Source organism: Cetorhinus maximus, chromosome 1 (genome assembly GCF_964194155.1).
Source record: "Cetorhinus maximus chromosome 1, sCetMax3.hap1.1, whole genome shotgun sequence".
NCBI classification, from domain to species: Eukaryota; Metazoa; Chordata; class Chondrichthyes; order Lamniformes; family Cetorhinidae; genus Cetorhinus; species Cetorhinus maximus.
Genome location: NC_135879.1, coordinates 183109619 through 183124718, shown reverse-complemented (window position 1 = coordinate 183124718; position 15100 = coordinate 183109619).

Below are 15100 nucleotides of genomic sequence, written 5' to 3'. Positions count from 1 at the left end.
ATCAGGAGACTTAATACAGTTGAAGAGTACAGTTAAGAAATTTACTTTTAACATCCAACTTAATTAATTAAATAGAATAGAGATGGCTGGGCAGGTGGTGTGTTGCAGCTGTAGTATGTGGCGCCTAATGGATGCCGGTGCGATCCATGGTGACCACATCTACAGCAAATGTTGGCTGCTCGAGGAACTTCAGCTCAGAGTTGATGAGCTGGAGTCCGAGCTGCAGACACTGCAATGCATCAGGGAGGGGGACAGTTACCTAGTCGCTGTGTTTCAGGAGATAGTCACACCCCTTAGATTAATTACATCAAATTTGGACCATGGTCAAGGACAGGAGAGTGTGACTGCGAGTGAGGCAGGAGTGGGGATCCAGAATTTAGCTTTGGAGGAGCCTTAGCCAGTGCCCTTGTCCAATAGGTATGAGGTTCATGCTCCCAGTGTGGACGAGGGCACAGACTGCAGGGAGGATGAGTGAAGTGACCACAGCACTATGGTACAGAGCACCATTCAAGTGCGGGGAGAAAAGAGAAATGTAGTAGTAATAGGGGATAGCATAGTTTGGGGAATAGATACTGTTCTCTGCAGCAAAGACAGTGATTCCCGAAGGCTGTGTTGCCTACCTGGTGCCAAGGTTAAGGACATTTCTTCTGGGCTGGAGAGAAACTTGGAGTGGGAGGGGAAGGATCCAGTTGTCATGGTCCCCATAGGTACCAACGACATAGGTGGGACTAGGAAGGAGGTTCTGCTGAGGGACTACAAGCAGCTTGGGGCTAAATTAAAGAGCAGAACCACAAAGGCAATAATCTCTGGATTACTACGTGAGCCACATGCAGGTTGGTGTAGGGTAAATAATATTAGACAGGTAAATGCACGACTCAAAGATTGGTGTGGGAGAAATGGGTTCTGATTCATGGGGCACTGGCACCAGTACTGGGGAAGGAGAGAGCTGTTGCATTGGGACGGGTTTATTTGAACCATGCTGGGACCAGTGTACTGGCGAATTGTATAACTAGGGTTGTAGATAGGGCTTTAAACTAATTTGTCAGGGGAAGGGTTCAATTAAGGGAAGTTTAAAAAACCATCAAGAAATGAGAGAGGAGAGATGCAGGGTAGTGAAGAGTTGAATGATAATCAAAGTGTGATGGGAAGGGGCAGAAAATATAAGCAGAAGAGCGCAGCAGAAATCAGAACCAGAATGAGCAACAATAGTAAGAAGTCAAAGCTTAAGGCTCTTTATCTGAATGCATGCAGCACTTGTAACAAGATAGATGAGTTGACAGCACACATAGAAATGAATGAGTGAATTGATAGCTATTACAGAAAAATGGTTGCATGGTGACCAAGACTGGGAACTCAAAATTCAAGTGTATTCAATGTTCCCGAAAAATAGGTAGGGTAGCTTTGATAATAAAGGAAGGTATCAGTGTGGTGGTGAGTAGTGATATAGGTGCAATAGGTCGTGATGTGGAATCAGGTTAGGTAGAAATAAGGAATAGCAATGGGAAGAAGTCACGGGTGGGAGTCGTCTATAGGCCCCCGAAGAGTTGCCTCACTGTGGAAAAAGTATAAATTTGGAAATAATGGAGGTGTTTTGGAAGGGGGCTACAATTGTCTTGGGTGATTTTAATCTGCATATTGACTGGACAAATCAGACTGGCAGGAGTAACGTGGAAGACCAATTTGTAGAGTGCATCAGGGATTGTTTCTTAGAGCAATACATTGCAGAACCTACCCACGGACAAATTATTTTAGATCTAGTAATGTGTAATGAGGTAGGATTAATAGGAGATATCATTGTTAAGGATCCTTTAGGGGATAGCGATCACAACATGGTAGAATTTCAAATTCAGTTTAAGGGTGAGCAGCTCGGGTCTCAAACCAGTGTCCTCCACTTAAATAATGGCAATTACAGAGGTATGACGAAAGAGTTGTCTAAAGTGGGCTGGGAAAATAGACTAAGGGGAAGATCAGTGGATGAGCAATGTCAGGCATTTAAGCAGATATTTCATAACGCTCAGCAAAAATTTATCCCGGTGTAAAAGAAGGACTCAATGAGAAGGACGAACCACCCGGGGTTAACAAAGGTGGTCAAGGAGAGTATCCAATCAAAAACTAAGGCATATAAAGTGGCAAGAAGTAGTGGTAGGCCAACGGATTGAGAATTTTTTAGGGACCAGCAGTGGATGACTAAAAAGCTAACAAAGAGGGAGAATATTGACTGTGGAAGTAAATTGGCAAGAACTATAAAAACAAACAGCAAAAGCTTCTACAGGTGTATAAAAAGAAAGAGAGTAGCTAAAATGAGCATGGGACCCTTGGAGGATGCGACTGGAGAATTGATAATGGGGAGAGGGAAATGGCAGATAAGTTAAACCAATATTTTGCATCAGTCTTCATGGTGGAGAACACTACACACATCCCAAAGATATCAGATAAGCGAGGAGCGAATGGGAGGAAAGATCCTGTAACAGTCTCTATAGTGAGGGATTTGACAAACTAATGGGGCTAAAGGCAGACAAGTTGCCAGGACCTGAATGCATCCAAGGGTTTTAAAGGAAGTGGCTGCAGAGATAGTGGAGGCATTGGTCGAAATATTCCAGAACTCACTGGATTCAGGGAGGATCCCAACGGATTGGAAAACCGCTAATGTGATGCCCCCATTCAAGAAGGGATGGAGACAAAAAGCAGGAAACTATAGGCCAGCCAGCCTAACATCTGTCATTGGGAAAATGCTAGAGTCCATTTTTAAAGAAGAAATAACAGGCCATTTAGAAAAGCCTAACACTATCAAGCAAAATCAACATTGCTTTGTGAAAGGAAAATCATGTTTGACAAATTTGCTAGAGTTCTTTGAAGCTATAATAAGCAGAGTTGATAAAGGGGAACTGGTAGATGTAGTGTACTTGGGTTTCCAGAAGGCATTCGATAAGGTGCCACATAAAAGTTTATTGCACAAGTTGGGAGCTCATTGTACTGGGGGTAATATATTAGCATGGGTTGAGGATTGGTTAATACACAGAAGGCAGAGAGTCGGGATTAATGGGCCCCTTTCAGGTTAGAAAGACGTAGCTAGTGGAGTGCCACATGGATCAGTCCTAGGGCTTCAATTATTTATCATCTATATTAATGACTTGGAGGAGGGGGCAGAGTTTAATGTATCCAAATTTGCTGATGATACAAAAATAGGTGGGAAGGCATGTTGCGATGAGGACATAAGAAATCTGCAAGGGGATTATAGATAGGTTGAGTGAGTGGGCAAAAATTTGGCAGATGGAGTTTAACGTAGGAAAGTGTGAGGTCATGCACTTTGGTAGGAAGAATCAAAAGACAGACTATTATTTAAATGGAGAGAGGCTCCAAAAAAGTGCAGTACAGAGGGATCTGGGTGTTCTTGTGCATGAAACACAGGTGTACCAAGTAATCGAAAAGGCAAGTGGAATTTTGGCCTGTATTTCTAGGGGGTTGGAGTTTAAAAATAGGCAAACCTTGTTACAACTGTACAGGGTGTTGGCAAGGCTGCACCTGGAGTACTGTGCACAGTTTTGGTCCCTGTATTTAAGAAAGAATATACTGGCATTGGATCCAGTACAAAAGAGATTCACTAGGCTAATTCCTGGGATGAAGGGGTTGACTTATCAAGAACGGCTAAACAGGTTAGGCCTTTATTAGAGTTTAGAAGAATAAGGGATGATTTTATTGAAAGATACGAGATTCTGAGCGGTCTTGGCTAGGTAGATGTTGAGGAGATGTTTCCACTTGTGCGGGAATCTTGAACCAGGGGACATTGTTGCAGGATAAGGGGACACTCATTTAAAACTGAGATGCGAAGGAATTTCTTCTCTCAGAGGGTAGTGAATGTCTGGAATTTTCTACCACGGAGAGTGTGGAGGCTAGATCACTGAAAGTATTTAAAGAGGAGATATATAGATTTTTGAAATATCGGGGAGGTGAGGGCAATGAGAAGCTGGCACGAAAGAGGAGTTGAGGCTTTAGGCAGATCAGCGCTGATCTTATTGAATGACGAGGCAGGCTTGAGGGGCCGAATAGCCAACTCCTGCTCCTATTTCTTATGTTACGTTCATGTGTCAATTGGAGGCCTACATGTTTTGCCTTCCCATGTCCTCTCTCCCACCACCGCCCTGTCCAACATGACCCCCAACACCCCCTGCTTGCTAGTGTCTCGCAGTCTGACGCCAGGGAGATCATGGACTTACATCAATTTCCCAGTCCGTCGCTGAATGCTGCCATAAACACTAATCACGGAAAGTGGTTCAACTTCAAGGACTAAGAACATTCAGACATAATTTGTGTTTTTTGAAAAGACACTGTCCCTTAAGGGGTTAATGCAAGGACTCTGGTTTCTGCCGTTCCTGGAAAAGACAGCATTTTACAAGAAAAGGTTAAAAACAGTTTTAAAGAAGCTGAAACAGTTTGAAAGGCGCTTGACCCTGGTGAACTGTTTACAAAATGGCCTCATGGTGGTTTATGGCTTTGAAAAACATTCATGCCTGGTAAACTGCTTTAAAAGCTGGTAAGTTGGTTTTGCTTTTGGGGAAGAAAACAAGAAGGTCCAATTGCTTGGGTAAAGAAGGCAACAGGTCCTGAAGCTCCAGACCCAATCGAATGGAAGTCGCTCTACGTTCTGAAATTGACTAACTGCAAGTTTCCCGTGAGGTATGCCTGAAAGGTAGTGCAAGAGTCATCAATTGTTTTGCAGACCAGTGCTGAGAGTCCAAACGTATAACCCAGACACTATTTCAAGGACTCCATCATCTATCCTTTTCCCTAGAACCATTAACACTTTTCCCTTGAACCATTGACCTTTAACCTTTTGGCAGAATTCCTCTTTTTTTTGGTGCAAGAGTTTTTTTTATTCATTTATTAGATGTGGGCTTTGTTAGCATTAGATGGGCCAGCATTCATTGCCCATCCCAAGTTGCCCTTGAGAAGGCAGTGGGGAGCTGCCTTCTTGTACTGCTGCAGTCCATGTGGTGTAGGTACATCCACAGCGCTGTTAGGGAGGGAGTTCCAGGATTTTGACCCAGCGACAGTGAAGGCACGGTGATATATTTCCAAGTCAGGATGGTGAGTGACTTGGAGGGGAACTTCCAGGTGGTGGTGTTCCCATCTACCTGCTGCCCTTGTCCTTCTAGATGGCAATAGTTGTGGGTTTGGAAGGTGCTGTCGAAGGAGCCTTGGTGAATTCCTGCAGTGCATCTTGTAGATTGTACAAACTGCTGCTATTGTGTGTCGATGTTGGAGAGAATGAGTGTTTGTGGATGTGGTGACAATCAAGCGGACTGCTTTGTCCTGGACGATGTCAAGCTTCTTAAGTGTTGTGGGAGCTGCACTCATCCAGGCAAGTGGGGGATATTCAATCACACTCCTGACTTGTGCCTTGTAGATGGTGGACAGGCATTGGGGAGTCAGAAGGTGAGCTACTCAACACAGGATTCTTAGCCTCTGACCTGCTTGTAGCCACAGTATTTATATGGCTAGTCCAGTTCAGTTTCTGGTCAATGGTAACCCCCAGGATGTTGATAGTGGGGGATTCAGTGATGGTAATGCCATTGAACACCAAGGGGTGATGGTTAGATTCTCTGTTGTTGGAGATGGTCATTGCCTGGTACTTATGAGATGCGAATGTTATTTGTCCCTGTCAGCCTAATTCTAGATATTGTCCAGGTCTTGCTGCATTTGGACATGGACTGCTTCAATATCTGAGGAGTTGCAAATGGTACTGAACATCCCCATTCTGACCCTATGATGGAAGGTAGGTCATTGATGAAGCAGCTGAAGATGGGTGTGCCTAGGACACTACCCTGAGGAACTCCTGCAGTGATGTCCTGAAGCTGAGATGATTGATCTCCAACAACCACAACCATCTTCCTTTGTGCCAGGTATGACTCCAACCAGTGTAGACTGCAGGAGTTCGCGAAGGCCACAGCTGGGTGTTGACACAATGTGATTTCTGCCCAATGCTCTGAATATCAAAGTGAAGAAATTCAATGGAGCACGGGTAAATGGCAGGAGTAACTATGACTCTCTTTGGGGGGGTCTAGTTGCTGTAGCTGTGGGAATTTTCTGCCATTTCTATACCACAGTGAGTCGCACCACCCCGTTGGTCCTGCCGGGCACTTCACCATGAAAGTGGTGAGGGCTAAAGCGACTGGCAGAGAAAGCGGGAGGTACCTATGTCCCTCTAGGGCTTGTTATCACCCAATTGCACATCCAGCTGTGAGGAGGGTAGGGCTGAAATGCCTCGTGTCGTCTGTAGCATGCTACGTTGGCGTCTCGAGCCAGAGGTTGCTGTATTGTTTCCTCACCATTTTGATAAAATATGTGGTAGCTGACAGCTGTGGTTATTTTGGCTGTTCTAAACCACAGTGAGTCAAGCCTAGACTGGCAATGGTCCCGAGTGGTCGATCACCACATGCTGGCATTTGGTATGGTAATCTTTGGAATTTGACTGACCGAAAATAGCCATTATTAAGCCTCAGGCCTGCGAACCATTTAGAGAAAGGGGAGGGCCGTACCTCTGACATAGGGCAGTCAGTGATTTTCCACTCACCTTTGGAATTTCGCACAGCTGACAGGTTACCAAGGGAAAAGTGACCTCAACCCTTTCGAATTGTTGAGAGGAAAGTCAATTACCATGAAGCAAGAGCCTGGCATCCCACAGGTGTGGTACGATGGATGGAAGTTAGTGTCCCTTGCAGATCCTGTAGAGTGTTCTGCAGCATAAACGCCGGTGATGAGGACAAGGAGTTCAGTTTGGGGGAACCTAGAGTATTTTCCTTTAATGACAGCCATTTGTCCGACCCCGAAAGGGTTGGGTAAAGACTCACGGAGGCAGCCTACTCCCAGGTGTGCAATTATGGTATCATAAGTTACTTTGACCTTGTGTTTGTTCTTGTTGTTCTAAATTGTACTATTGTAGGTTTAACTAATAAAATATCATGATCAAATGATGACATTAGGTTAAATGTCTCCGGACATTCGAGTAATTAACCTGAACTAGTTCCATTCTCTGTGGTGTGAATTCCCTACTTGGCTGACCCTGCGGCATTAATGGTTGTATTCACCCAGGACCTCCACATAGTCCTCCCAACCGGCTGTGGTCCACTCTGGAGGTAGTTTCGCTCACGTCAACAAGTAACGTAAAAATTTGGATTAGGCACTCGCAGGAGTGTTTCAAATAGCCAAATGCCTCATCACCTAATTAGTGATGGGCATGAATGGATGAACGAGTTTCCCACTGCCCCTACCTACTATCTAGCGAACCACAGTCAAGGGAGTGGACTTGGCAGAATCAGCGGGGAAAGAAGTTAGGGTATTTTGAAAGAGTAATTATTATACTAGGTGGCACGGTGGTGCAGTAGCTGGCACTGCTGCCTCCCAGCTCCAGGGACTTGGTTTTGATTCTGATCAGGTTCTGTCTGTGTGGAGTTTGTACGTTTTCCCCGTGTCTGCGTGGGTTTCCTATGGGTGCTCCGATTTCCAAAGACGTGCTGGTTAGGTGGATTCGCTACGGTAAATTGCCCTCGTGTGTGTGTCTGTGTGTGTGTGTGAGTGTGTGCCCTGTGATGGACTGGCATCCTGTCCTGGGTGTACCCCGCCTAGCACCCATTGCCTGTCGGGATAGGCTCCGATTCCCTGCGACCCTGAATTGGATGAAGCGGTTCTAGAAAAGTGAGTGAGGGAATTATTATACTTTCATATTTCATACTGTATGTTAATAACTTTTGCCTTCTATTGGACAAATCTGGTTTTATAATAAACTAATAATTTTGTTGTTTATTGAAGAAACCTGGGCGCTGAGCGGTCTTTCTGAGATTCATAGGGAAAGCACATATTTGGCCACATAGCTAGCTGGAGAAATCATTTAAATAAATGTTGTGACTCTGGAGTAGTGGAAGAAGAGACAGACAGTGCACTCCTCCATTCTTGCTCGTAACAATGCCACCTCTTGCCCTACTTGTAGAGCCATCAGTGACCTCCGCTCCTGCTTAAAGCTGCACGTGTGCAGAGCTGCTAGCCTCTGATTGGTCTGAGGCCAGCAGCTCTGAGGCGGGACTTCCTTCTGGAGGCGGAGGGAGGTCTTGCTTCATACTAATTAAAGGGCCATCGCCCGAAAAATTAAACCAGGGCGAGCCGGGTAAGCAGAGGCAAGCTTGTACTTGAAATTAATGCTGGGATGCAGGGACCCCACCCTCAATGGAAAATCCAGCCCAAATGTTTTTATGTGTAGCAGTTAACAAATCTTCCTTCTGTAGATAAGTCAGACTACGCTCTGTTTAAAACACAATCGTGGGTAAAGCAGATGACATGTGTTACGTTGTTCGTTAGTATAGAATGTAAGAATACAACTCTAGATTTGAAGTTGATTGATTGATAGATGTTCATTCGCAGGTCTAGGTATATGTACAATAAATTATTTTGTAATCTTAAGCTACCTGCTTTGCACTGCCTATATCATATCAGGTAGCCAAATGTAGACGCTGCAGAGTCATCACCAATGTAATATTTTATCAGAAAGTCAGTCAAAAGTTACTGAAAATAAATGCAAAAGCTTGAAAATAAATCTATCACTTCTAGCTTAAATTTTAGGATTTAGGAATGAATATACTTGACAACCATTTTGAACAGGAAGGTGTGTGAAAAGCCCAAGCGGTATCTGATGTATAATAACATTTGACTGGTTAACTGTTGGATTTGTATAATACTTTTTAAACTGTGCTCCCTATTTCTAGATTCCCCCATGAGGGAAACATCCTCTCAGCATCTACGCTGTGAAACCCTGTCAAAATCTTATGGGGAAAGTTTGAGCATGTTGGGTCATACTCATTGGAGCTTAGAAGTATGAAAGGCGATCTCATTGAACCATATAAGACAACCCCTTCATCTCAGGAATCAGCCTAGTGTACCTTCTTCTGAACTGCTTCCAATGTAAGTATATCACTCCTTAAGTAAGGAGATTTCAGATCGAGGAAGAGTGCCTGGCTATTATCTTTGCTTATGAGTATTTTCATCAATGCCTGCTTGGGGGAGACAAAGTGACAGTGGAATCCGACCACAAGCCACTTCAAAGTACTTTCCTCAAACCGCTACTATCTGCTCCAAAGCATCTGCAAAGAATGTTACTTCGCTTACAGAGATATCATCTGGACGTGACGTACGTGCGAGGGAAACAGGTGTACATCACTGACAAGCTGTCAAGAGCAGCACTCCCAATGAAGAAAGTTGAGGATGCTAAAATAGAATGTGAAATCTCCAGATTCAATGTGACGCAGCAACTCAACATGCCCTGGAAGTCATCAACCCTGCAGAGATATTGAATCTGTCAGACAAGCATCTTGCTCAAATCAAGTGAATTATCCAACAAGATGCAACTCTCCAAGTGCAGCAAGAAGTAATGATGAATGGATGATCTGAGAGCATCAAGGACACGCCTGTATCACAAGAAAGAATTGGGCACACAGAGGTGAATTGACAGCCCATGATGGCATCCTGTACAAAGGAACTAGAGTCATTATCCCTAAGAAAATGAGAGGAGAGATGCTGAAGCGCATCCATGCAAGCCATCAAGGAATTGAGTCGAGCCTGAGGAAGCCAAGAGAAGTGCTCTACTGGCCAAACATGAGCAATGAAATTAAGGACCACATCAGCCAGTGTGGTGCATGTAACGAGTACCAAGCTAAGCAAGCTAAAGAGCCGCTGATGATGCATGACATTCCAGATGGATGATGGATGAAGCTGGGAGTCGACCTCTTCATTAGAACAGGAACTGATTATCTTTTTACCGTAGAATACTCTTCTGACTACTGGGAGCTAGACCAACTGCCTTCCATGACCTACTAGTGATTTTAAAATTCCTGAAAGCACACTTCAGCTGCTCTGGCGTTCCAGATGTTGTGATGAGCGACAATTGCCCTCAGTTCACAAGTGAAGAATTCAGCTGCTTCATAAAGGAAATTCAATGCTATACATCACATCCGCTCTATCCCCAGTTGAATAGAAAGGCTGAGGCACAGTGAAAATCGCCAAAGAAGTCAAGCAAACCAAGCAGAGACGTACAAAAAGCAATCCTCGAGTAGAGAAATACATTGACCGAAGGCATGGAAAGTAGTCCAGTCCAAAGACTAATATCATGTTGCATCTAAACTATTCTTCCGATATCAAAACAGCTACTGAAACCAGAATTAGTAACACGTGTGAGTGAAAAAATAGAGGTGAAACAGCAGAAAGCCAAGTTTTACATTGACAAAACTGCAAGCCACTGCCAGAGTTGAGCATTAGAGAGCCAGTCAGGGTACAAACCTTCAACGCTCTTAACAGAAGTCAGCCCATGTGGCAACTTCAGATGTGTAGAGCAATTGTCACCTTGATCATAAGCAGTTAACTGGCCTATAGTTTCCTGCTTTCTGTCTCCCTCAGCATTGAGAGGGAGAAAACCCAGGATAAAGAAAGAGAATAACCTGGGATTAGTCTGGGATAACCTGGGGAAAATAATCTGGGAACAAAGGGACCTTGGTGTGTGTGTCCATAGATCTCTGAAGGCGGAGGGGCATGTTAGTGGGGTGATGAAAAGGGCATATGGGACACTTGCCTTTATCAATCGAGGCATAGATCACAAAAGTAGGGAGGTCATGTTGGAGTTGTATGGAACCTTGGTGAGGCCACAGCTGGAATACTGTGTGCATTTCTGGTCGCCACATTATATGAAGGATGTAATTGCACTGGTGGGGGTGCAGAGGAGATTCACCAGGATGTTGCCTGGGATGAAACATTTAAGTTATGAAGAGAGGTTGGATAGACTTGGGTTGTTTTCATTGGAGCAGAGAAGGCTGAGGGGCGACCTGATCGAGGTGTACAAGATTATGAGGGGCATGGACAGGGTGGATAGGGAGCAGCTGTTCCCCTTAGTTGAAGGGTCAGTCACAAGGGGACATAAGTTCAATGTGAGGGGCAGGAGGTTTAGGGGGATGTGAGGAAAATCTTTTTTAACCAGAGGATGGTGATGGTTTGGAATGTGTTGCTTGGGAGGTTGGTGGAAGCGGGTTGCCTCACATCCTTTAAAAAGTACCTGGATGAGCACTTGGCACGTCATAACATTCAAGGCTATGGGCCAAGTGCTGGGTAAACGGGATTAGGTAGGTAGGTCAGGTGTTTCTCACATGTCGGTGCAGACCCGATGGGCCGAAGGGCCTCTTCTGCACTGTGTGATTTTGTGATTCTGTGATATGGTGACACAGTGGTCATGTAACTGGGGACATGGATTCAAATCCCACCACAGTAGCTGGTGGAATTTAAATTTAATTAATAAACACGTAATTGAAAATCAGTCTCAGTAATGGTGACCACGACATTGTCATAAAAAAAAGCACCTGATTCACTAATGTCTTTTAGGGAAGGAAATCTGCCACCCTTACCTGGTCTGGCCTACATGTGACTCCAGACCCACAGCAATGTGGTTGCCTCTTAATTGCCTCTGAAATGACCTAGCAAGCCACTCAGTTAAAGGGATGGGCAACAAATGCTGGCCCTGCTAATGATGCCCACATCACATGAAAGAATAATAATTAAAAAAACGACACCGGAATACCTTATCTACCTACTCTTCTTTTGTTCTTTTGAGTTCTGTACTTCTTCTGTCAACTCTTTGGAGTTGAAAAATTAACTATATCCTGTTTCATTTGGAAAGAAGAAGTGCAAACCAGATCCAAAAGGGTGAAAGTTCCAAAGTATTCTTTCAATGTACGAATAAGCTCTTTTGCAAAACCATGGGATGTTCAGCAAGGATGTTGAAATGGCAATAATTTTATCAGGTGACCATTGTGCCTGACCATGGTAGCTGCAGAGCTTTCCAAAGATTGAATTATGGACAGAATTTGTGTGGTTCCTTCAAGTCAGGATGCCTGTATGTAAGGTGTGTGTACTTCCTTACCCTCAGAGTGATTTTTCTTAATAGAAAATAAGTTCCAGCAGCAGGCTTTCTGGTAATGTTTAAAAGTAAAGAAGGTTAGTTATTATCACACACTTGCACCAGATATTACAACGTCTCAATCCCTCCTCTCACATTATCGCACATATGAAAATTAGGTATAGATGAAGTAAAGCCGTAATTATAAAAATCGAATTTATAACTCAGTCTTGATATCGATGCAAGCCTGATATCATCTTGGTTGTGATGATACTTTAATTGGAGTGAAGGTTTTTTAGGAACAAAGGATTCTCATGAAGTTGCTAAGCCTCTTGTAGACGAATAGCCAGGAGATTGGTTCTCAGGTGGACTTGGAAGCTGGAACAAGTACAGTATTTTGGCTGCATTAGAAGACTGTCAGCTATGATGCTTCGGCTGTTTCAGATGTTTCCTGGTGCTCTTGAAATTCCAGTGGGCTTACAGCCAATGTAAGCTCATTGTTTTTCTGGGGACAGTTTCTTTCAAACAGTAATCCATCTTTTTCCAAAGTGGATAGTGTAGCACTTCAAGTTCCTCTCAATTAAAATTCTCTGGGCAGAATATTTTGCCTACCGGGCGGGCGGGCCCAACTCAATCTCTGGCGGGCGGGGAGCTGATCCCCTCTGGAGAAGCGGGCCCCGCCGCCATTTTAAGTGGGCGGGTAAATTAAGGCCCACCCAGTGCGACACCCGGCGGGAAGTGTTATACGCTTCCTGTGTGGGCGGGGCGGGGGGGATTCCCCAAATGCGAGAGTGTGCTCTTTCGTGCATGCGCATGAAAGAGCGCACATCTCCCTGAGGCTAAGTGCTGCCTCAGGGAGATCACTGACAGCTGTATAAACTTTAAAAATAGAAAAAAAAATCCTTAACATGTCCCCCTCATGTGATAATGTCACACGAGTTGGGACATGTTAATAAATTTCATTAAAACTTTATTCAACATTTTAAATCCCTACATGAAACCTCATCCCGCTGGTGGATGAGGTTTCATGTTTTCTCTATTTACCTCCGGGGCTCCTGGCCAACCCGCCAACCTTAACGTTGGACAGGCAGGTCCTTTCATTGTTTTAATGATCCTGTCAATGGCCATTGACAGGTCGGCGGGCTGGCAGCTGATTTTGCTGTGCCCCTGCCTTCCTGAAGATTTAAATGGGGAGGGGTGACGTTGGGGGAATCCCCGACATTATCCCGCGTCATTTTGCGCGTCGGCAAGCGGGCCCCGCCCCCTGCTCGCCGACAGCAAAATTCAGCCCTCTATCTTTGTGATGCAATCCAAATGTGTAGCAGAGATGGGGTCCCGGACTTGAGAATAGCAGGGAGAGAGAGAGAGGTGATGTTACATTCTACAGTCTTCTTCTTGATGTTACTGTTGTATTCTGCAGACTGACTTTGCTGTAAGCCCGGACAAGCTTATAAACATAGCTTTTCAAAAATGGGGTTTTGATCATGTGACAGCTGCTAGTGGCAGACAATGGAGGGCAATCCTTATTAATGAAGGAGCTTCGATCTCCCATTGTCTAAGCTATCGAGGTGCCATCAAAACAGATAGGCATCTTTGGAACCTTCCTTGCATAGTGACATTTATTTGCCCTTCTTTATTGCTCCTGGCAGCTTCTGGAGTCAGGAAGTCTGGTGGCCCATTGTCCTTATGTTTTACAGAGAGTTCAGGCAATGGCAAGTGTGAAGTTCATCAGGGGAACTGCCCAGACATGTCCCCTGGTAATCGAATTTCAGAGGCTTCTAGAAACTTGGGTATTTTGCAGCTGACCATTTTGCCAGCAGCTCTCTTTCTCCCAGGGATTGGGGGCCATTGCTGTGTAGTGCCAAAGAGATGATGCCAATGGAGCCTACACTTCCAGATTAATTTAGGGTTTTGCCAGAGCTAGGCAGGCAGGGTCTGGTGAGAGGACATGGGGGGCCAGGATAGAGAGGGTGGGAGTGGAGCCTCTGATGGGCACAGGGTGCCTGAATTGGAGACAACCTCACCCCCACACCCAAACTCTGGCCCAGCTACAAAGCCACCAGATTTCACCTTGCGGCCTGGACACTTGGCATGGACCACTTAAGGACTTCAGTTGATTTGTAGGGGACTGAGCTGCCCATACCTCTCTCACCATGGGTAAAGTGGGGATGGGCAGCTGATGGACATGATGCCCAATTTTACACCCCCCCACCTGCCATTCCACCCCCCAGGAGGGCATAAAATTCAGCCTTTAGTCATTATAGTGCAGAAAGAGGCCAGTTGGCCCATTATGTCCATGCTGGCTCTCTGTAGAGCAATCCAATCAATGCCATTTACCACTCTATCTCTGTAGCCCTGGAAGTTTATTTCTTCAAGTGCCCATCAAATTTCCTTTTGAAATCATTTGTCGTTGCTGCTTCTACCAGCCTCATAGCCAATAAGTTCCAGCTCATTCCCATTCATTGTGGAAAAAAGTTCTTCCTCAAATTTCCCTTGAATCTTTTGACAAAACCTTAAATCTTTGTCCCTCCCATCCTTGCACCATCAATTAATGGGAATGCCTTTTCTTTGTCTATCTTATCTAAACCTGTCATAACCTTGTACACCTCTATTAAATCTACCCCCAATCTCCTATGCTCCAAGGAGAATAACCCCAACTTCATCAACCTAAATTTGTCACTAAAATCCCTCATCCCTAAAACCAATCAGGTAAATCTACTCTGCATTCTCTCAAGGACCTTCACATTCTTCCGAATGTGTGGTGACCAGGACTATATGCAATGCGTTAATTGTGGCCTAACCAGAGTGGTAAACAGGTTCAGCATAACTTCCCTGCTTTTGTACTCAATGCCTCTATTTATAAAGCCAAGATCTAATATTCTTTGCTTACTATTTTCTCAATATGTCCTGCCAACTTCTAAAACCTATGTACATGAACTCCCAGGTCCCTCTGTCTCTTTACATCATTTGGTCTATATTGCCTCTCCCAACCCTGCTGCTAAAATGTATCACCTCACACTTCTATGTATTAAATTCTGCCACTTGTCTGCCCATTCTGGTAACCTATCTATTCCTGTTGCAGCCAATTGTATTATCCTCGTCATCTGCCACACATGCAGGTTTGAGATCATGGGCAAATTTTGAAATTTTACTCTGTAATTTAACATCCAAGTCATT